Source organism: Euprymna scolopes, chromosome 25 (assembly GCF_053919585.1).
Source record: "Euprymna scolopes isolate OS-2025 chromosome 25, ASM5391958v1, whole genome shotgun sequence".
Classification (NCBI taxonomy): domain Eukaryota; kingdom Metazoa; phylum Mollusca; class Cephalopoda; order Sepiida; family Sepiolidae; genus Euprymna; species Euprymna scolopes.
In genome coordinates, this window is record NC_136506.1 from 87,371,557 (window position 1) to 87,392,921 (window position 21,365).

The 21,365-nt window shown below is 35.0% G+C and overlaps 1 protein-coding gene and 1 long non-coding RNA gene across 2 annotated transcripts in view; both read left to right on the plus strand.

Annotated features, from left to right (window-relative positions):
• LOC145247491 (uncharacterized) overlaps positions 1-21,365 on the plus strand; it is a 534,006-nt gene that overhangs the window by 300,697 nt on the left and 211,944 nt on the right. The gene's annotated exons all lie outside the window — the stretch shown is intronic.
• Positions 1-21,365, plus strand: part of LOC145247485 (EF-hand domain-containing family member B-like) — a 185,265-nt gene that overhangs the window by 87,729 nt on the left and 76,171 nt on the right. The gene's annotated exons all lie outside the window — the stretch shown is intronic.

Consider the following 21,365-nt stretch of genomic DNA (forward strand, 5'->3'; position numbering starts at 1 on the left):
AGAAAAAGGTGGGGTCATTAGAAAATTACTCACACCAGAGAGTATCCTGTATTTCTACAAAGTCACCATTTACCCATGCATGGAGCATTGTTGCCACCTCTGGGTTTGTTCACCTACCACTAGTCTTCAATGCTAAGGTAGAGTTCAAAAAAGAGTCTTAAATCTAATAGGTCCTACAGTGTTGGCCAAGCTCCAACTGCTGTCTCATATACAGCACAATCATGTTGACACACCAGTTCTTGCCAGATCACCGAAGTTAAGCAACGTTGAGCCTGACCAGTACCAGATGGGTGACCATTTGGGAAAGCGAGGTGCTGTTTGTACTGTGAGGTAAAACACCATGTTGGGAAACTGGCGCAGTCTATCTTTCTCTCGAGGGTAGATGGGCCTCTCTTAAGCCATGGTAGGCAACTCATCTAGTGATGGCGTCATGATAAAAAAAATACCCTTGATAGCCCTGGCAAAGCATAAAGTATTCAGCTATGGACAAGATTTGAATTACACTACAAACTTGTGTAGTGAGTTCAATCTCGGCTGTGGCCACATGTTATCTTGCATCCCATTACCAAAAATGTCACATCTGTTGTACAAGTACTTTAATGAAATGTGCTCTGATGAACTCGTAGCACTTGTGTAACTTTGACGTACATATTCCTGACTAACCAAACAAGCAGCAAAATCCCACCCTTTCACCATTGAGGTCCCTAGACGCCGGAAAGCCTTCTACTCTAATAGTTTCTACCCTCCGACTGCAAGACTTTGGAATACCCTCTGTTTCCTCCTCTCTGACTGTACAAACCTGTAAAAATTTAAATGTAATGTAAACAGACATCTCACTGCTAAATTACCCACAATCCCCTGTTAGACACGATCCCAAATAGTTGCCTCTTACGTTCCAAGTGGCAACATGTTTGTTTTGGGATGACAAAGAGCAAAAAATAAAAAAATAAAAAAAGTGTACTTTTGATTATCCTTATGTTTGCCAATTATATTAAAGTAAAACTTTCTCTTCATTTTATGTTGATGAATTTTTCAGATGAGGATTGATTATTTACATTATTTGGATTCTTTGGACTACTGTTCTCATCTTGAGTTTTATTGTCACAATATTTTAGTCGATGTAACCTCTGAACTTCTGCAGAATCTGGCGAATTCTGGAATCTGCAAGGAATTTCAAGCAAAACCTTTCATACTAGAATTGTCCGCAATAACCCAGGGTATAGTGGATAATGACATATACAAATTTATATTTTCTATTGGTATATGACGTATACAAATTTATATTTTCTATTGGTATATGACATACAAATTTATATTTTCTATTGGTATATGACGTATACAAATTTATATTTTCTATTGGTATATGACATACAAATTTATATTTTCTATTGGTATATGATGTATGCGAATCTATATTTTCTATTGGTATATGACGTATGCGAATCTATACTTTCTATTGGTATATGACGTATGTGAATCTATATTTTCTATTGGTATATGACGTATACAAATTTATATTCTCTATTTTCATGTAACGTATGAAAATTTATATTTTCTATTTGTATATGATGTATACAAATTTCTATTTTCTATTGGTATATGACGTATGCAAATTATATTTTCTATTGGTATATGACGTATGCAAATCTATATTTTCTATTGGTATATGACGTATGCAAATCTATATTTTCTATTGGTATATGATATATACAAATTTATATTTTCTATTGGTATATGACGTATGCAAATCTATATTTTCTATTGGTATATGATGTATGCAAATCTATATTTTCTATTGGTATATGATAAATGCGAATCTATAATTTCTATTGGTATATGACGTATGCAAATCTATATTTTCTATTGGTATATGACGTATACAAATTTATATTCTCTATTTTCATGTAACGTATGCAAATTTATATTTTCTATTGGTATATGACGTATACAAATTTCTATTTTCTATTGGTATATGACGTATGCAAATTATATTTTCTATTGGTATATGACGTATGCAAATCTATATTTTCTATTGGTATATGACGTATGCAAATCTATATTTTCTATTGGTATATGATATATACAAATTTATATTTTCTATTGGTATATGACGTATGCAAATCTATATTTTCCATTGGTATATGACGTATGCAAATCTATATTTTCTATTGGTATATGATGTATGCAAATCTATATTTTCTATTGGTATATGATATATACAAATTTATATTTTCTATTGGTATATGACGTATGCAAATCTATATTTTCCATTGGTATATGACGTATGCAAATCTATATTTTCTATTGGTATATGACGTATGCAAATCTATATTTTCCATTGGTATATGACGTATGCAAATCTATATTTTCTATTGGTATATGACGTATGCAAATCTATATTTTCTATTGGTATATGACGTATGCAAATCTATATTTTCCATTGGTATATGACGTATGCAAATCTATATTTTCTATTGGTATATGACGTATGCAAATCTATATTTTCTATTGGTATATGACGTATGCAAATCTATATTTTCCATTGCTATATGACGTATGCAAATCTATATTTTCTATTGGTATATGACGTATGCAAATCTATATTTTCTATTGCTATATGACGTATGCAAATCTATATTTTCCATTGCTATATGACGTATGCAAATCTATATTTTCTATTGGTATATGACGTATGCAAATCTATATTTTCTATTGGTATATGACGTATGCAAATCTATATTTTCTATTGGTATATGACGTATGCAAATCTATATTTTCTATTGGTATATGACGTATGCAAATCTATATTTTCCATTGCTATATGACGTATGCAAATCTATATTTTCTATTGGTATATGACGTATGCAAATCTATATTTTCTATTGGTATATGACGTATGCAAATCTATATTTTCCATTGCTATATGACGTATGCAAATCTATATTTTCTATTGGTATATGACGTATGCAAATCTATATTTTCCATTGGTATATGACGTATGCAAATCTATATTTTCTATTGGTATATGACGTATGCAAATCTATATTTTCCATTGCTATATGACGTATGCAAATCTATATTTTCTATTGGTATATGACGTATGCAAATCTATATTTTCCATTGCTATATGACGTATGCAAATCTATATTTTCTATTGGTATATGACGTATGCAAATCTATATTTTCTATTGGTATATGACGTATGCGAATCTATATTTTCTATTAGTATATGACGTATGCAAATCTATATTTTCTATTAGTATATGACGTATGCAAATCTATATTTTCTATTGGTATATGACGTATGCAAATCTATATTTTCTATTGGTATATGACGTATGCAAATCTATATTTTCCATTGGTATATGACGTATGCAAATCTATATTTTCTATTGGTATATGACGTATGCAAATCTATATTTTCCATTGGTATATGACGTATGCAAATCTATGTTTTCCATTGCTATATGACGTATGCAAATCTATATTTTCTATTGGTATATGACGTATGCAAATCTATATTTTCTATTGGTATATGACGTATGCAAATCTATATTTTCCATTGCTATATGACGTATGCAAATCTATATTTTCTATTGGTATATGACGTATGACATTCTATATTTTCTATCGGTATATGACGTGTGCAAATCTATATTTTCCATTGCTATATGACGTATGCAAATCTATATTTTCTGTTGGTATATGACGTACGCAAATCTATATTTTCTATTGGTATATGACGTATGCAAATCTATATTTTCCATTGCTATATGACGTATGCAAATCTATATTTTCTATTGGTATATGACGTATGCAAATCTATATTTTCTATTGGTATATGACGTATGCAAATCTATATTTTCCATTGCTATATGACGTATGCAAATCTATATTTTCTATTGGTATATGACGTATGCAAATCTATATTTTCTATTGGTATATGACGTATGCAAATCTATATTTTCCATTGCTATATGACGTATGCAAATCTATATTTTCTATTGGTATATGACGTATGCAAATCTATATTTTCCATTGCTATATGACGTATGCAAATCTATATTTTCTATTGGTATATGACGTATGCAAATCTATATTTTCTATCGGTATATGACGTGTGCAAATCTATATTTTCCATTGCTATATGACGTATGCAAATCTATATTTTCTGTTGGTATATGACGTATGCAAATCTATATTTTCTATCGGTATATGACGTGTGCAAATCTATATTTTCCATTGCTATATGACGTATGCAAATCTATATTTTCTGTTGGTATATGACGTATGCAAATCTATATTTTCTATTGGTATATGACGTATGCAAATCTATATTTTCCATTGCTATATGACGTATGCAAATCTATATTTTCTATTGGTATATGACGTATGCAAATCTATATTTTCTATTGCTATATGACGTATGCAAATCTATATTTTCTATTGCTATATGACGTATGCAAATCTATATTTTCTATTGGTATATGACATACAAATCTATATTTTCTATTGGTATATGATTTATGCGAATCTATACTTTCTATTGGTTTATGACGTATACAAATTTATATTTTCTATTTGTATATGACGTATGCAAATTATATTTTCTATTGGTATATGACGTATACAAATCTATATTTTCTATTGGTATATGACGTATGCAAATCTATATTTTCTATTGGTATATGACATACAAATTTATATTTTCTATTGGTATATGACATACAAATTTATATTTTCTATTGGTATATGACATACAAATTTATATTTTCTCTTGGTATATGATGTATGCGAATCTATACTTTTTATTGGTATATGACGTATACAAATTTATATTCTCTATTTTCATGTAACGTATTCAAATTTATATTTTCTATTGGTATATGACATATGCGAATCTACATTTTCTATTGATATATGACGTATGCGAATCTATATTTTCTATTGGTATATGACGTATACAAATTTATATTCTCTATTTTCATGTAACGTATTCAAATTTATATTTTCTGTTGGTATATGACGTATGCGAATCTATATTTTCTATTGGTATATGACGTATGCGAATCTATATTTTCTGTTGGTATATGATGTATGCGAATCTATATTTTCTATTGGTATATGACGTATGCGAATCTATAATTTCTATTGGTATATGACGTATGCGAATCTATATTTTCTATTGGTATATGACGTATGCGAATTTATATTTTCTATTGGTATATGATGTATGCGAATCTATAATTTCTATTGGTATATGACGTATGCGGAGCTATATTTTCTATTGGTATATGACGTATGCGAATCTATATTTTCTATTGGTATATGATGTATGCGAATCTATATTTTCTATTGGTATATGACGTATGCGAATCTATAATTTCTAATGATATATGACGTATGCGAATCTATATTTTCTATTGGTATATGACGTATACAAATTTATATTCTCTATTTTCATGTAACGTATGCAAATTTATATTTTCTATTGTTATGTGACGTATGCAAGTCTATATTTTCTATTGTTATATGGTGTATACAAATCTTATGAATTGTGAGAATTCTTCAGAAGAAAAAGTCAATAAAGTCTGACATTTTTATACATGACATGCAATATTGATGTATTGGCGAACGTGAGGTTAACGAGATGTTAGATAAAAGATTCGATGCTAGGATTTGGGTTTCTGCCTTTTTAACAAGCCAAAAGAAAAATGAGCCGCATTTTTTTTTTAAATTTTAAACTAGCAGATCCTGTTTCCCCCCGTTGCCCAGAAGAATAGAAAAAATGATAACTAAAAAAATTTTTTTTTTTTAATGAATATATGCTTTAAATAAATTTATTTGTGTTTACATGTACATTTACATGTAAACACCCAAAAATATCATTTAATACGCCTTATTTCCGTGATAATTCTTATTCAAATCTCGTAACTTAGTGAAATTGTATTCTCTTGTATTAAGTCGGGACTTTCAATGCTTATCATAGAATCGGTGACGTCATCATTTTGTGCGTATTTTATGAAGTTGTTTCCAGGCATTGTTTATTAACGTTTGTAGGAGAAGCGTAAAGCACGAATAATGGAAGCAATGTCTAATAATTAGAAAACATAGGAAGCCTGTTATCAAAGTTAAAAAGTGAACATTTCGAAAGAATAGAGTGTAAATCATCTAAATCTTTAATTTAAAAAAAAATGCTCGACTGAACTCTAATCTGTGGTTTCCTCTTTGCCAAACTTTCACTAAAACACTTGACTAGAATCACTATAAGCGATTTCCCCCACGCTCCATCAGATTCCATGAACAAAGTTTATTTCTCAGAACTGCCCGTGTGTGGAACACTGTTCCGCTGGCCTGCTTCCTGGTTGAATACAACATGGTAACCTTCAAATCCAATGTAAACAAGTTCTTGTTGAGCCATCCCCATAAATAATCAAATTCTATACAATTTACACCATTAACAATTACTAAACTACCACCTTACATTTATTAACCTTTATCCTTGAGTGGCGTTCGGGCCTTGGTAAGTGGTTACTCCCAAATAAAAAAAATAATAAAAAAATCAATTATTTTGCAGAATGTTTTTTCTTTATAGTTCAACAGACTATATATATATATATATATATATATATATATATATATATAAAATTACAATAAGTTTACCAAGGTAATCAAAGAGGTAAACTTAGAATATATTATAAATATTAAAGAGTTAATATTTACAAGTAAAGTAATCTCAACCAGATGTAAAAGCTCAATAAAACCGAAAAGGAAATAGAGCTTATAATATGAACAAATGATTAATAAAACATGTTAAAAGACATCTTGAAAAAGAGTTAAAAACATATTTAATTTTAAAAAGGAAGCACAAGATAAGTGGATAGTCCTTAATCCGCGGAGTTTCGAAGAAATACTCTCCTTCTCATCAGAGGGCAGGAATTAGCAAAATGCGGGCTGAAATGCTAGTATATCTATAAAGGTAAACGTGTCTGTATGTCTGTCTGTGTGTCTGTGTGTCTGTGTACATTTCCCTATGCAATAACTCAGAAACTAAAACTTTCGACAGAGGCGACGGGTTTTACAAGATCAGTAACGTTTTTAAGTTCGACCTTTCAGATGACAAATAGCGAAAAATTGGCTAAAAACATTAATATCTTCACCTTCAACTGTGCACTTTTCTACAGGGGGTGGTCGCTTTGTCATTCTCTCCTTTCTATTGTCTAGCCTTAATTAAAACCTACATCACTTCTGGTTTGGCGGTGGTCGTGACGACAAAGATGTCAGGTTTTTTCCCTGTTCTTTTCGTCCTTCACGTTACGGGTTCAAGCCTGCCTTTCTACTACCACTTTTTTTTTTTTTTTGCTCAACACACACATCCAAACACCCGGGCAACGCCGGGATGAAATGCTAGTATATATATAAAAGTGAACGAGTCTGTGTGTGTGTGTGTGTGTGTGTACATTTCCCTACACAATAATTCTATCAATTTTTAGTCTACAGACTCGAAATTTGAATATACAGGGTACTGAGCTTTGGGAAAATCTTTGGGATCGATTTTCGACCAGAAATTTGGTTGTTAAGGGGTCAAAGTTCAACTATTTGACCCTTGAGAACTCTACCAAACTCCTCTGACAATTTGGAGTCTAATCACTTGAAATTTTAGATATAGATTCCTTGAACATGGATTTAACTTAATAACTTGATTTGAGCCGAAAACAATAAATGTTAAGTGGTCATAATAGGGGTCAAAATTAAACAAAAATTGACCTCTGCGGTCTCTAACAAATTACTCAGGCAATTTCTTGTCTAAACATTTGAAATTTGACATAAAGGGTATTCAGAGATAGGGCAAGCATTTTAATCGGTTTGAGTCGAAAATTTTTAGTTACCAATACATAAATGTATGTATGTATGTATGTTTGCATGTGTCCCTAAAATTTTCGACAGAGGCAACGGATTTTATCAAGATCAGTATCGTTTTAAAGTCCGACCTTTCAGACGACAAATATCGAAAAATTGGCTAAAAACATTAATATCTTTACTTTCATCTGGGCACTTTTCTACGGGGGGGGGGGGGGCTTTTTTCGCCGATATTTTTGAAAGTCATTCTCTCCTTTCGATTGTCTAGCCTTAATTTTTTAAAATGTCACTTCCAGTTTGGCGGTGGTCGTAACAGCATAGACGTCAAGTTTTTTTTCCCCATTCTTTTCCTCCTTTGCGAGACTACAACTTTTTTTCTTTTTTGCTCAACAGACACATCCAAACATCCGGGCAACTCCGGGATGAAATGCTAATGGGAAAATCTATGTTATCGGTTTTCGGCCAGAAATTTGGCTATTAAGGAGTCAAAGTTCAACGATTTGATCTTTGAGAATTCTACCAAATTCCTCCGACAATTTTGGGTCTAAACACTTGAAATTTTAGATATAGGTTCCTTGGACATGGATTTAACTTAATAACTTGATCTGAGCCGAAAATAATAAATGTTAAGGGGTTATAATAGGGGTCAAAGTTAAAAGAAATTGACCGCTTTTTTTTTTTGCTCAACATACACCTCCAAACACCCGGGCAACGCCGGGCTGAAATGCTAGTATATATATATATATATATATATATATATATATATATATATATATATATATATATGAGAAGTATTTTGTTTTTCAAGACAATAATATTGAATGCATCTGTATTTATGAATTTACGATAAACATGAAATAAATAACATTAAAATTGCGAGGGAGTGTGATATATTTTATTCAGATTTCACTAAATAAAATATTATGGTGAGGGAGGGTATCACGTAGAAAAATAATTATCCAAATCTTCCCACCCCCACACACAACGGAAATATTAAATGTTAAAGAAGTAGTATTGGAAAATGCTGAAACGAATATATATTTTTTTTGTTGCTTTTTTTTGCATGAAGGAGATTGCACCTGTAAAAAAGTGATATTTATCAGGAACATTAGGCTTCTAGTATATGTAATATGTACCCGTTTTTCCTTGGCGTTATGTTGCAATAGTTTTTACTCTTAATGGGGTAGAGATTTATTTGCTGCCCACCCCAGCAAAATGTGGCACAAGGCCAGAAAGTGGGAAACCAGCAGGCTCCCCTAAAGGAGGGGCACTCTTGCAATTGTAAAAATTCCCTGAGTAACCCCGTCGGCATTCCCCGGTAGGGGCGCCTCAGGCAGTAAGCTATAAACTTACTCCACGGGAAAGCCTAGTGGCAAGGCCTGGGAGGGTGGACCTTCTAGGTATTACCCAGGCGGCGTACCTCAGTCCGACAGGTGCTGGGCCAGTTCCCGGCCCCTCACCTGTCGGGCTGAGTGTCAAGAACTTTAAGAGTACTTCTACCCTGTCTCCCTGCAGCCGAAGCCGCTAGGAGACCTTCCCCATCAGACGAGTAATGGGAGTATGGTCTCTAAGTGTTGGGAGATTCTATTTATAAACGCTGCTGACGAATCAAATCAATTCATGTTCTGCTATCAACCAATCAGAAACCAGAATTGCTCCATAAAAATTAAACCTTTTTAGCAAGCTTTCACATATTTTTTTCATGTCAACACGAGAGGGAATTTTTGCCCTTTGACTACAAAATTATAAAGTCCGGAACCTGTACAGAACAGCTGTCCACTGAGAATTCGTTATCTCCAGGACTTGTTTAGAATATCTAACCATCGGAAACTCTTCTGGAACTAAACATAGCTTACAACTCAAGACCTTATTTCTAGGAGCAAAGAGTAGTATCTGTTCTGATACTACACTTAGTCTATTTTGTCTTAGATCAATGAGGTAGAAACCCTTATAGACTTAAGCAGTGTTTTTTTTTTATTTTTGTTCCAACACAGAATTCTTCTCTTTTTGGGGAGCTGGATGTTTCTCACATTAAAAACCTACCTTGTATTAATGAGATGCGTAAGATATGTAGAAATCTAAGTGAATGTTGCCTTAAAACTCTGCCTGTGCGTTGTTATCACTAAGACTAAGTTAAGAAAATTAACCAAGTAAATATTACAGTTCCGAATTTTTGAGATGAGATATGTTCGGACAATTGTTCTCATCTTGAGTGTTATCTACACAACGTTTCGGTCGATGTAACCTCCGACCTTCATCAGGTGTTAAAAAAAATGGCGACTTTAACACCTAACGAAGGTCGGAGGTTACATCAACCGAAACGTTGTGCAGATAACACTCAAGATGAGAACAATTGCCCGATTAATCTAAATAATGCAAGTAAATATTACTTAGTTAATTAGCCTCTCCTACCAAATGAGTAAACTATTTCTCTCTAATAAAACCTTTGAAACCTCAGCAAGTCTCTATTGTGTTTCCATGTATAAGTTTTATTCACCGAATGTAAGTAGAAGATCGACAACCACAAGTGGATCATGGCTCTCACATGGAAAAGTGGCGATTGAGAGAACAGAGACCGGCACCCGCACATCTATGTATAAAGACATTATTCTATGGTGTCTTGATTGCTCACAAGCAAGAACATACATGTGCACTTACATAAACTATCATGTGCTTCCTCTCATTTAACATTAATGTTACAACGGGTGTAAGGCTTAAGCATGCAGAAGCAGCAGACAAGATGTGACACAATGATAAAAACTCTTTTGGGGAGCTTCAGTTCCCCACATTTAAAAATCTTATGCCTACCTTTCTGTAGGCATAATTTAAATTGTGTTATTATAAACATGGCGATTTCAGAGCATGTCATAAATCAAAGTTTTTACCCAAACTCTAAATAAAACCTTAAGAACTCAGCAAGATTAGATTCATCTTAAGTAAAACAGAAGATCATAAACCCACGAGAGGATCACTGCCCACAAATGGAAAATCAACGATCAAAAAAAGTAATAGACCAGCGACCGTGCATGTATGTATAAAAGACATTGTGTTAATGAGATGCGTTGGATATGTAGAAAAAAACATGATTACAAAAATTCAAAATCTGATCAAGTAGAAGATCTGTTATAACTATTTTTTTGTTTTTACTGCTCCTAGGATGGAGTACTGTTGCCGCATCTGACCAGGAGCTGCTAGAATTACCTTATGTTGCCTTGACAGAAGAGACGTTGCGAGCCTTCTCTCTGCTCTATCATTATTTTCATGACAAGCGCTCATCTGATCTCCAATCTATTGTCTCTCCTTGCCAAACTTTCATGAAAAACTATCGCCTAGCTGAAACCACTATCACTAATTTCCCCCACTCTTTATCTGTGCCTAAACCAAAATGTAGATTCCATGAACAAAGATTCTTCCTTAGAACTGCACGCCTGTGGAACTCTTTTCTGTTTTCCTGCTTTCCAACTGGCTGCAATTTGGTAATCTTCAAGTCCAATGTAAACAAATTTTTGATGAGCTATCCCTAATAAGTAATCCAATACACCAAATTTCCACTACTAACGATTACTACGATATTGCCCCAATGGCTACCATACATCCCTTAACCCTTATCCTCAAGTGCCCTTCATAAGTGGTGACTCCTTTGTAAACAAAACAAAAAAAATCTAAATCAATGTTGCCTTAAGACTCTGCCTGTGCGTTGTCATCAATAAGATTACTTTAAGAAAATTAACTAAGTAAATATTTATTAATTAATTAGTCATGTTGGTCTCTCCTACCAACTGAGTGAAGTATTTCTCTCGAATAAAACCTTTGAAACCTCAGCAAGTCTCCATTGTGTTTCCATGCATAAGTTTTATTCACCTAATGCAAATAGAGGACCAACAACCACAAGAGGATCACGATCCTCATATGGAAAAGTGACGATAGAGAGAATAGAGACCAGCATCCATGCATCTTTGTATGAAGACATTATTCTATGGTGTCTTGATTGCTCACAAACAAGAACATACACATGCAACAGCTATGCGTTTACATAAACAGCAATGTGCAGACTTTTGTTTAACACTAAAATGTCACATTAAGAGTGAGGTCAATGGGTGTCATTTTAAGTGGGGAGTTGTACTGCAAGATGTTTGTTCGCTTTACATTTAAATTTTTGCATGTTGGTAAAGTCAGAGAAACAAGAAGCAAAGGAAAAATATTAGAGGAAAGCAGTTCAAGTAAAGAAGCTTTTAGAGTAGAAAGCTTTCTGACATCTGGGGACCTCTATGGTGAAGGAGTGCTGATTGTCGGGTTGGTCAGGATATTTGCATTGTGGGGGCATAAGTGTAGCAAGTTCGTCAGAACACATTCCATTGAAGTGCTTGTAAAATAAGCATAGGGGTGCAACATTGTTGCATTGACACAGCTGCTGAACTTTGGGAGACAGTAATGCCTCCTATTTTTTATTCTGCTCAAATGGATCAGAGGGGATTGCAAATTGCATTGTTATGATGATTAGACATGCATTCATGACCTGAAAGTTTCATCTCTCTGTTTCAGATATTGCCGGTGTGAGACTCTAAGAAAGCAACTTCTGTCATGAACTTGCATCAGAAGCAGAGATGCATCATTGAATTCCTTCATGCAGGAAAAAATTGAACCAGACAACATTCACCAACGCCTGTTAAACATTTACGAAGCCGATGCAGTTGATGTTAGCACAGTTAGGAGACAGGTTCATCGATTTCAAAGTGGTAACAGAGAGGTGAATGACAAAGCGTGCTCTGGATGCTCCTGCGCAGACACCACACCATCGCTGGTAAAAATGCATTGAAAATGGCGGTGAATATGTAGAAAAAATAAATTCTGGAGCACAAAAGAGCGTTTGCTTTAATGGCACTACTTCTGTCTTTGTAGCTCTTGTATCAAACTTGATTGACCGGTCAGTTTGCACTGGAAGTATTTGAATGGGTATTGGATGTGACGTGTCAGGGGTTCCAGTTTGAATAAGCTGAGTTAAGTTTAATGAGTTGGTTTTGAGACACCGAGGAAGTAAGATGGGTTAAACAGGTCTTCCCATAAGGGAGGGGGAGGGGTAGCGACGGTCTCCAAATGGATGCAGAGAAACGACACAAGTACGAGATTGTTGATTTCACTCCATGCGTCAGAAGATGAGATGCCTGGGAGTGAAATAAACTAATATATAAAAACATACATTGTCTTGTGTCTGTCTTGGATGCAGCTTGTTATAGCAGAACTCAGCTCCCCAAGATGTTGGCGAATCCCCCAGACAGTGGCCAAAAAGACGGAAGGCCACTCATCAACGGGTATGACGTTTCTGAATTTTTGAGATGAGGATTGGTTATTCATATTCTTTGGATACATCAGACTAATGTTCTCATCTTGAGTGTGATTTTCACATTTCGGTTGATATAATCTCCGACCTTCTTCAGGTGTATCTTGATTGGATAGAGGTCCTAAGTAATTCGTAATTGTATTTTTCAATTGCCCACACTGAAGATTGAACCTTCAACCTTCAGGAGAATATAACTTTTTACAATTGATTTTTCCAAGTACTCTAACCACTGTGCCATTACTTAGGATCTCTATCCAGTCATGGCTGACAGAACAAGAGCACCTTAGCCACGTGAAGGAAATAAAGGGTCTTGCTCAAAATTCTGACCAAATTCCTGAGTTGGACAAAAACATTCCTGAATTCGTCAAGATACATCTAAAGAAGGGTTGAAGGTTAGATCGACCGAAATGTTGTGAAAATCACGCTCAAGATGAGAACAGTAGTACGATGAATCCAAATAACACTAGCAACAGGTATGTTATAAATGTACTTATTGTAATATGCACACGCACTCACGAACACTAAATGAGTCACGGGCCGTTAAAATAAACAGTAAGGAATCTAAGGCAATAGTCCGTTAAATAAGCAGTTAGAAACGAGTTAGATAACACACATTTTATAACAGTATTAGTGGATTGTGTATGGCTTAATATCAACTATTCTATCTGGATCATGTTCCCAGGATTTGCTATGACATATGATATTCAACTTTTTACAGATAGTTCAGTGATAATATTTACACACTCCATTGGGTCGCATTGTATAGTAGGTGTCCTCCAGCAGAACCTTACAGCTGGATGTCAGGTGGCTCACACTCTCTACTTCTGTGTGGCAGAACCTGCACTTGTCGTTGCTGAGACCACTCATCTTCTTAAAAGCGTCTCAGAATACAGCCGAAAATCAATTTTAAAATTACTTTCTGACTGCGAGATTCATTTTGGGGTTCTGATGACGACATGTAAATGATGAAACGTTGATCGATATGCGTATACTCTTTACAATGTTTATATGATTTTATTTATTTATAAGCTCTATGCACGTATTGAGCACTTTTGTGAAAATATTGGTTTTCAGTTCATGCTATCAATGTACTATATAGCACAATCACGTTGACATACCGGTTCTCGCTAGATCACCGAAGTTAAGCAACGTTAAGCCTGGTCAGTACCAGATGGGTGACTATTCGGGAAGGTGAGGCGCTGTATGTACCGTGAGGTAAAATACCAGGTTGAGAAACTGGCACAGTCTATCCTTCTCTCGAGGGTAGATGAGACTCTCTTAAGTCATGGTAGGCATCCCATCTAGTGATAGCGTCACGATAAAAAAAAATACCCTTGATAGCCCTGGCGAACCATCAAGTATTCAGCTACCGATGGATTCGAATTACTCTACAAACTCGTGTAGTGAGTTTAATCTCGGCTACAGCCTCACTGGATGGATGGATCAATGTACTTAAAATTAATTAATCAATATATATATATATGACAGATGATCCAGAAGAGATATCTACATGCTCCATTGTATCGCATTGTATAGTAACTGTCCCCCAGCAGAACCTTGATATTAACATGGTAGTTAATCACGTTTCATTCATTGGCTGCTATATTTCAAGACTACATCTCCCATTATCTTACTAATTGTCAATTAAGGACAATGATTTGGTACGAGGCACCTTCAATACCACTCAATGAGGAACTACCCCTTGGACTTTAGCTATCTAACTTTGTCCTGAGCTATTTGCTGCCATGTGGGACCCATGTGCTGTATCAGGTCGTCCCTCCATCTCCTTCTTGGTCTTCCCTTTGGCCTCTTATGTTCACGAGGTGTCCATTCCGTTATCCTGATGGACCATCTGTTGTCATGTTGTCTGGCTACATACCCTGCCCGTCTGTGTTTGGATGTTTTGATGGCAGCATTGATATCAATAACTCTTGTTTGTTGGCGGATCCAGATGTTTGTCTTTCTGTCTTGTAGAGTGATGCCTAACATTATCCTCTCCATCTTCCTTTGCGCTACTGCCAAGATTTCACTTTGAAAAGTTGTCAGGGCCCATGTTTCACTACCGCAAATCATGTTTGGTTAAATACCTGTCTTAAATGCTAACATGTGCTGGATGGCTTTCACCGTGAACTGATCCTCTTATCTTAACTGTTCTACATCTACTAACCCCAAAAATCTCATTCATTCTTTCTGTGTGACCAAACCAACAGAGTCTCCTGTTTTGTACACATCTCTCTATACTGAGCAGGTTTAATCGTTCTCTGAGGCTGTCAGATCTATGCTACTCTTTAAGAGTCATATTACACGTCCATTGAATCATTCTCATATTCTAACATGTGTTGGACGGCTTTCACCTCAAACTGACCCTCTTACCTCAACTGTTCTACATCTACATGAGACCCAAGAAATATCACTCATTATTTCCATGTGACCAAATCAACAGGGTCTCTTGTTTTGCACACATCTCTCGATACTGAGCAGGTTTAATCTTCCTCTGAGGTCGTAAGATCTAAGCTAAACATTACATTATGCATCCACCATATAATTATCATATAATTTATCGCAACATTTTGCCAGCGTTCTCTGTTTTCTGCAGATTTACTGCAGAATTACTTCCCAGGTTGTTAAGTTCTCTAAAAGAAAAAACAAGATCTTTTTGCCTTGTTCTTTGATTGTCTTGCCTCAGCATCGTAACTATGGTGCTTCCCGGGTGATCTTTGAACTTTTTGCCAAGCACAAAATACCCCCACCCACCCATATTAGCCCAAAGATGATGTCTTTGGCAAACTGCCATGAAATCTAACTAACCTCATTTTCTACGAAGATCTTGCAGTTTTCATGAATGAGAATGTTGGAAATGCCCACTTGAGCTTGCCAAAACAATGGCACGATTCCTGACACCATTTCATGCCAATGATTGCTTTAGTCTTACAGGAATTAAAGATCGCATCAAAAACGTTCATAACAGTCACAAGACTCTTGACGTATTTACAGTAATAATATTACAGGGTGGAACGATAAAATTACCACCCTACAGAAAACAACACTATAACTTTATTATACATTGAAAAAATTAATTCAGGTAACTTGATTATGTAGTAAAGCTGATATCTAGCCGCCTTCAACCTCAATCATCGCTTCGATATGGGTCCAGAACTGGGAGCATACCTTTTCTACAAGCACCGGTGGGAGCTTGGCAAACACTTAGTGGATGGCAGTGATTAGGCTTGCTTTGGTGTTGTGAGAGGTCATGTTAGTGATGTTCTCGATGTATGACCAAACGAAGTAGTCCAGTGGACTCAGGTCGGAGGAGAAGGGTGGGGCCAGTGCGAGAAGGGTCCAAAGTCATATCACTCATTCTGAAGCCAAGCCTGGGTCTCTTTGGACTTGTGGGCTGGCGCCACATCCTGCTGCCACACCCAGGGTTTGTCCAGCGGCCACCTGATTTCACCAGGGGATGACTACACTCTTCAGCACATACAAGTACACTTTGGTGTTGACTTTCAAGCCCACTTCAAAGATATGAGGTGGCATGATGTGGGACTCACATGAAACCACACCAAAGACTATAACCAAAGTATATTCAAGATGGCAAAAGAGACCAGGACCACAGTTTCTTTCACCATCTTGAATATACTCTTGCTTTCTTTTTGAAAAGGGGAGGCACTTTCTCCCGAAATTAATCAAAGTTCCATACCACCAATGGACTTTATATACACCGGACATACCAATAACTTGGTTGCAAATTAATTATGTAATGAGAGGAAGAGTGATAAATGAATAAACAGTCAGACATTTCTCTACTCAAACATATATATATATATATATATATATATATATATATATATATATATTTTTTTTTTTTTTAAAGGAGATTAGAACAATAGTCTAAAGAGCAGAGTGTATTTTAATGTAATAGTTAAATTACTAGTTTAATTAAAATACAGGAAAGAAAAAGTGCTCATTGTAATTTAGATATATAATAAGCTCGATAGGTAAATATCCTAGAGCTAATTTAATATTTAGTAATGTGATTGATAATTTAAAAATCAAATTATAATTAAATTAAAAATCCGTTTCATAAGAAGGAACAACAACAAAATCAATTATTTGTACGATCGTTTCGGAAAACAGTGTTTTTATTGTGGTAGACATCAAGTTACGGACAATAATTATTACATATAGTTTTTTGATAAACAAGATTTCCTCGTCAGCAAATATTGTGAAGGGTTTTTATTAAATGTGAAAGACACCATAAATAAACCTAGCATTAAAAGTAAGGCAGATGTATCTGGAAAAAATTAAAATAAAGGTATGGATTTAAACTTGATAAGAAAATTAATATGGGTTAGAGATAGAAATAAATAGAGTAAAATATAAATTTGGTTTAAGTACTATATTATACATACATACATACACAAATATATACATGCATATATATGAAAAATAGACACATATATACATATACATAGATATACAGATATATACATAAAAACATAGGTACAAATATTTACCTTTTAATTTTTCGCCTTTTGAAATCAGGAACTATGGTTAAAGTACTCATATATATGTTTGCTATAGCTTCTCAGCTTATGAAATGATAAATTTTAAGAAGAACGCCCGTGCAATGATTTATTTCCGTTAGCATACTTTTGATTTAAAGACGCCATGGTTTATAATTCGAAAGAAATTTTAGGTTAATGTTATTTGTATAATTGAATAATGCAAGGGGGATAATTAGTCATATATATATATATATATATATATATATATATATATATATATATATTTGGAAGTTTTACAAGCCAAGAGCAATGCGGAAAGGACCGGAATCACAAGAGGAAAGAAAACAAAAACAAACAAATAGATGGGTATGTTCGAGTAGAGAAATGTCTGACTATATATATATATATATATATATATATATATATATACAACTAGCACCATGTGTGTTGGGGTAGAGAGGGCTCCTGCAAACAGTGGTAAAGGCAACCTTTCTAGGAGAAGCAAATCTCTGATTTAAAAAACCATAAAGCGGGAGACCAGTACCCGCATTAAGCTGGTCTGCAGTTTAACTTGTTGCTGGCTATCTTGCTCTTGCTTGTTGCTGGATCTCAACATTTTGAATCGAGAGAGAGAAAGAGAGACTTAGCTGTCGTACAAAGCTAAGACTGTAACATCATGTGTGCATAGATACTCCCTGAGCCATTTGTCTATAAAAATGGTCCTGTAGCGATGGAAAAGTTGTGACGCGTGGAGGCTTGAAATGCTGAAAGCATGTGATAATTGATCTCCATGACCATCTTCAGTGTCATGCCTGCTTGAGCGTGTGAATTCACCGGTAGGACTAAAAAAAGAAAAGTCATTTTTGGGCTCATGGACTCAGTGTCTGAGGGAGTGGCACTCGTCTGACAAGACGTTGCAATCATCATATATATACATAGTACTGATTTCAAAAGTTTAAATAAAAATTACTTCAGTGCCATCAGTTAGAATCAAAACCAACACAGCGCTCCAGCTGCGTTCTCTAATATTTGAGCTATTAACAGATAGATAAGAAATCTTTAAAATTAAACGATTGCTAGGTATCATCGAATTTGTGCATGTCTAAAACTAATAAAAATATGTCGGCTAATTGAAAGGAACATTATGCATTTCAATTTGCCGACATATTTTTATATGCGTTATTCATCCATCCAAACAAAGATTTTACTCGTCATAAACCATCTTTGGTGTATGATTACTATTTCTTGTTAATTTCAGTGTTATGTGACCAGTAGTTAAAGAGTTTATCGGTTAAATATTTACATGCAGACAAACACACACGCGCATACGTCTACTGTTTTATTTATACAGAAGAAAAGGAAAATTTAGCGACTTCTTTAAATAAAATCGCGTTTGCGGTAAATTCAAAATGCGTTTTAGCTTTTATATTGATAGTTTTAAATGTTTTGTTTGTTTAACTTCAGCTGAATGTTTTTGTAGCAACAACAATAATAAAAAAAAAACTTCAAAGCTTTCAAAGCAGTAAAAATAAAGTGAGTGATCGTGTTGTTTGTTTCGTTGCAAGAATGGACATGTCTTTTTTGCGATGGTATTTATGGCAGTTTGGTGCGGTCATTCTTTATAAGTATGAGAGTGTACCTTCATCAATGTAAATGACTCCGATCCACCTGAAAAGCAGCAAAATCCCACCCCGTCACTGTAGAAGTCCCCAAAATGCTGGAAAAGTCGTAGTCATTGACGCAGAACTGCATATCTGTGCTCGTTCTAGAGGTACTTTCGCAAACTGTGCTTCAATAGACCTAGTGCATTCAACGTAAACACTTCTGAATCACTCGTCCATCAGCAAAATCCCCCCCCTTCACTGTAAAGAGATCCGTAGATTCCGGAAACTTTCTACTCTAATAGAAACTACTTGCCTTTGGAATTCTCTCCCTTTCGTTCTGTTTTCCTGGCTGTACCAACATGCAGAAATTTAAATGTAAAGTGAACAGACGTTTTGCTGCTAAACTGCCCACTTACGATGCCCCTATAAATCTTGCTCCTATCATAGTAGCCACTTACGTCTTAAATGAAAAAATGTCTTGTTTACGGGTGAATAAAAGCAAACATAAAAGAGATAACCCGTTCGTGGTAACATCCTTCGTCTTTGATGGCAATAGTTCATCTCAAATGCCGCTGTTGATTATCGCTACAACATATCATCTCTACAGCAAACTCTCCTCTTTAGACATCTAAGAGCCAGGTACGCCCTAAAATGGAGTACTGCTGCCACATCTAGGCAGGAGCTCTTCAGCGCACCCTATCCAATCTTGACAGAGTTCAAAACCGGCTTTGAAATTTAGCTGGTGATGTCCTTTTCTTTTATCTGCAATCTCTTTGCCACAGAAATGACGTTGTGGGCTTGTCTCTGCTCTATCGTTATTTTATGGCAAGTGCTCGACTGAACTCCAATCTATGGTCCCCCGTTGCCAAACTTTCACAAAAAACACTCGTCTAGCTACAACCACAATAAACGTTTTTTTTTCACACTCTCTATCTGTGCCTAAATCTAAACGCATATTTCATGAACAAAGCTTCTTTCCCAGAACTGCCCGCCTGTAGAACACCGTTCCGTTGTCCTGCTTCCTGGTTGAATACAACATGGTAGCCTTCAAATAAAAAGTAAACAAGTTCTTGCCCTCATAAATAATCAAATTCTACCCAACTTGCACCATTAACGATTACTATACTACCACCTTACATTCATTAGCCCTTATCCTCGAATGGCTTTCGGGCCTTAATAAGGGGTGACTTCCAAGTAAAAAAAACAAAAAAACAACAAAAAAAAACCAACAACAACAAAAGCATCTTCGTTGGTTCAGTCACGGTCTTTCTCATCACCCAGATGATTTGATCCACAAAGTCAGCGAACCAGCCCTGGGTTGGAAAAAAAAAAAAAATTAAATAAATAACGATGTGGAGGTTAACCATCCCTTTCAGTGCAATTGTTTGTATCTCTTTTGCACTTGGTTCACCGGGTATTTAATTCAATTTATTCGGCATTAAAACATTACATGTTTCGTAAGGGCGCAGGAAGAGAAAAAAGAAAAGGAAAAGAAAGAAAGCGAACATTAACAAAGAGGGAAGGATGGGGCGCTGCGAATTTAGAGGAACGGAAATACAGTTGACCAGCAATAACTTCGTCTTGAACTGATCTGTTGTTAGGTAATTTTTTAATTTCTTTTTCGTGAGTTCAGTTGTTCATATAATTCCCAGAAAATAAATTTTAATTATTTCTGACTGCCAGATTCATTTTGGAGTTTTGATGACGACATGGAAATGTCGAAACGTCGATCGATACACGTAGACTCCTTACAATGTTTATATAGTTTTATTTATATAAAAAAAATTCTACACTTGTATTGAGCACTTTCGAAAAATATTGGTTTGTAGTTTATGTTATTGATGTACTTAATCAGTATGTGTGTATGAGGGAGGGAGAGAAAGAGGTTAGGGTTAGAGAGAGAGAGAGAGAGAGAGCGAGAGAGAGAGAGAGAGAGAGAGAGAGAGAGACACACACACACACACACAGAGGACATTTAGTAAAAAAAAAAAAAAAAAAAAAAAAAAAAAAAATCCAAGAATGCCAGCTTTAAAATTTACAAATAATGGAGGCACTTGT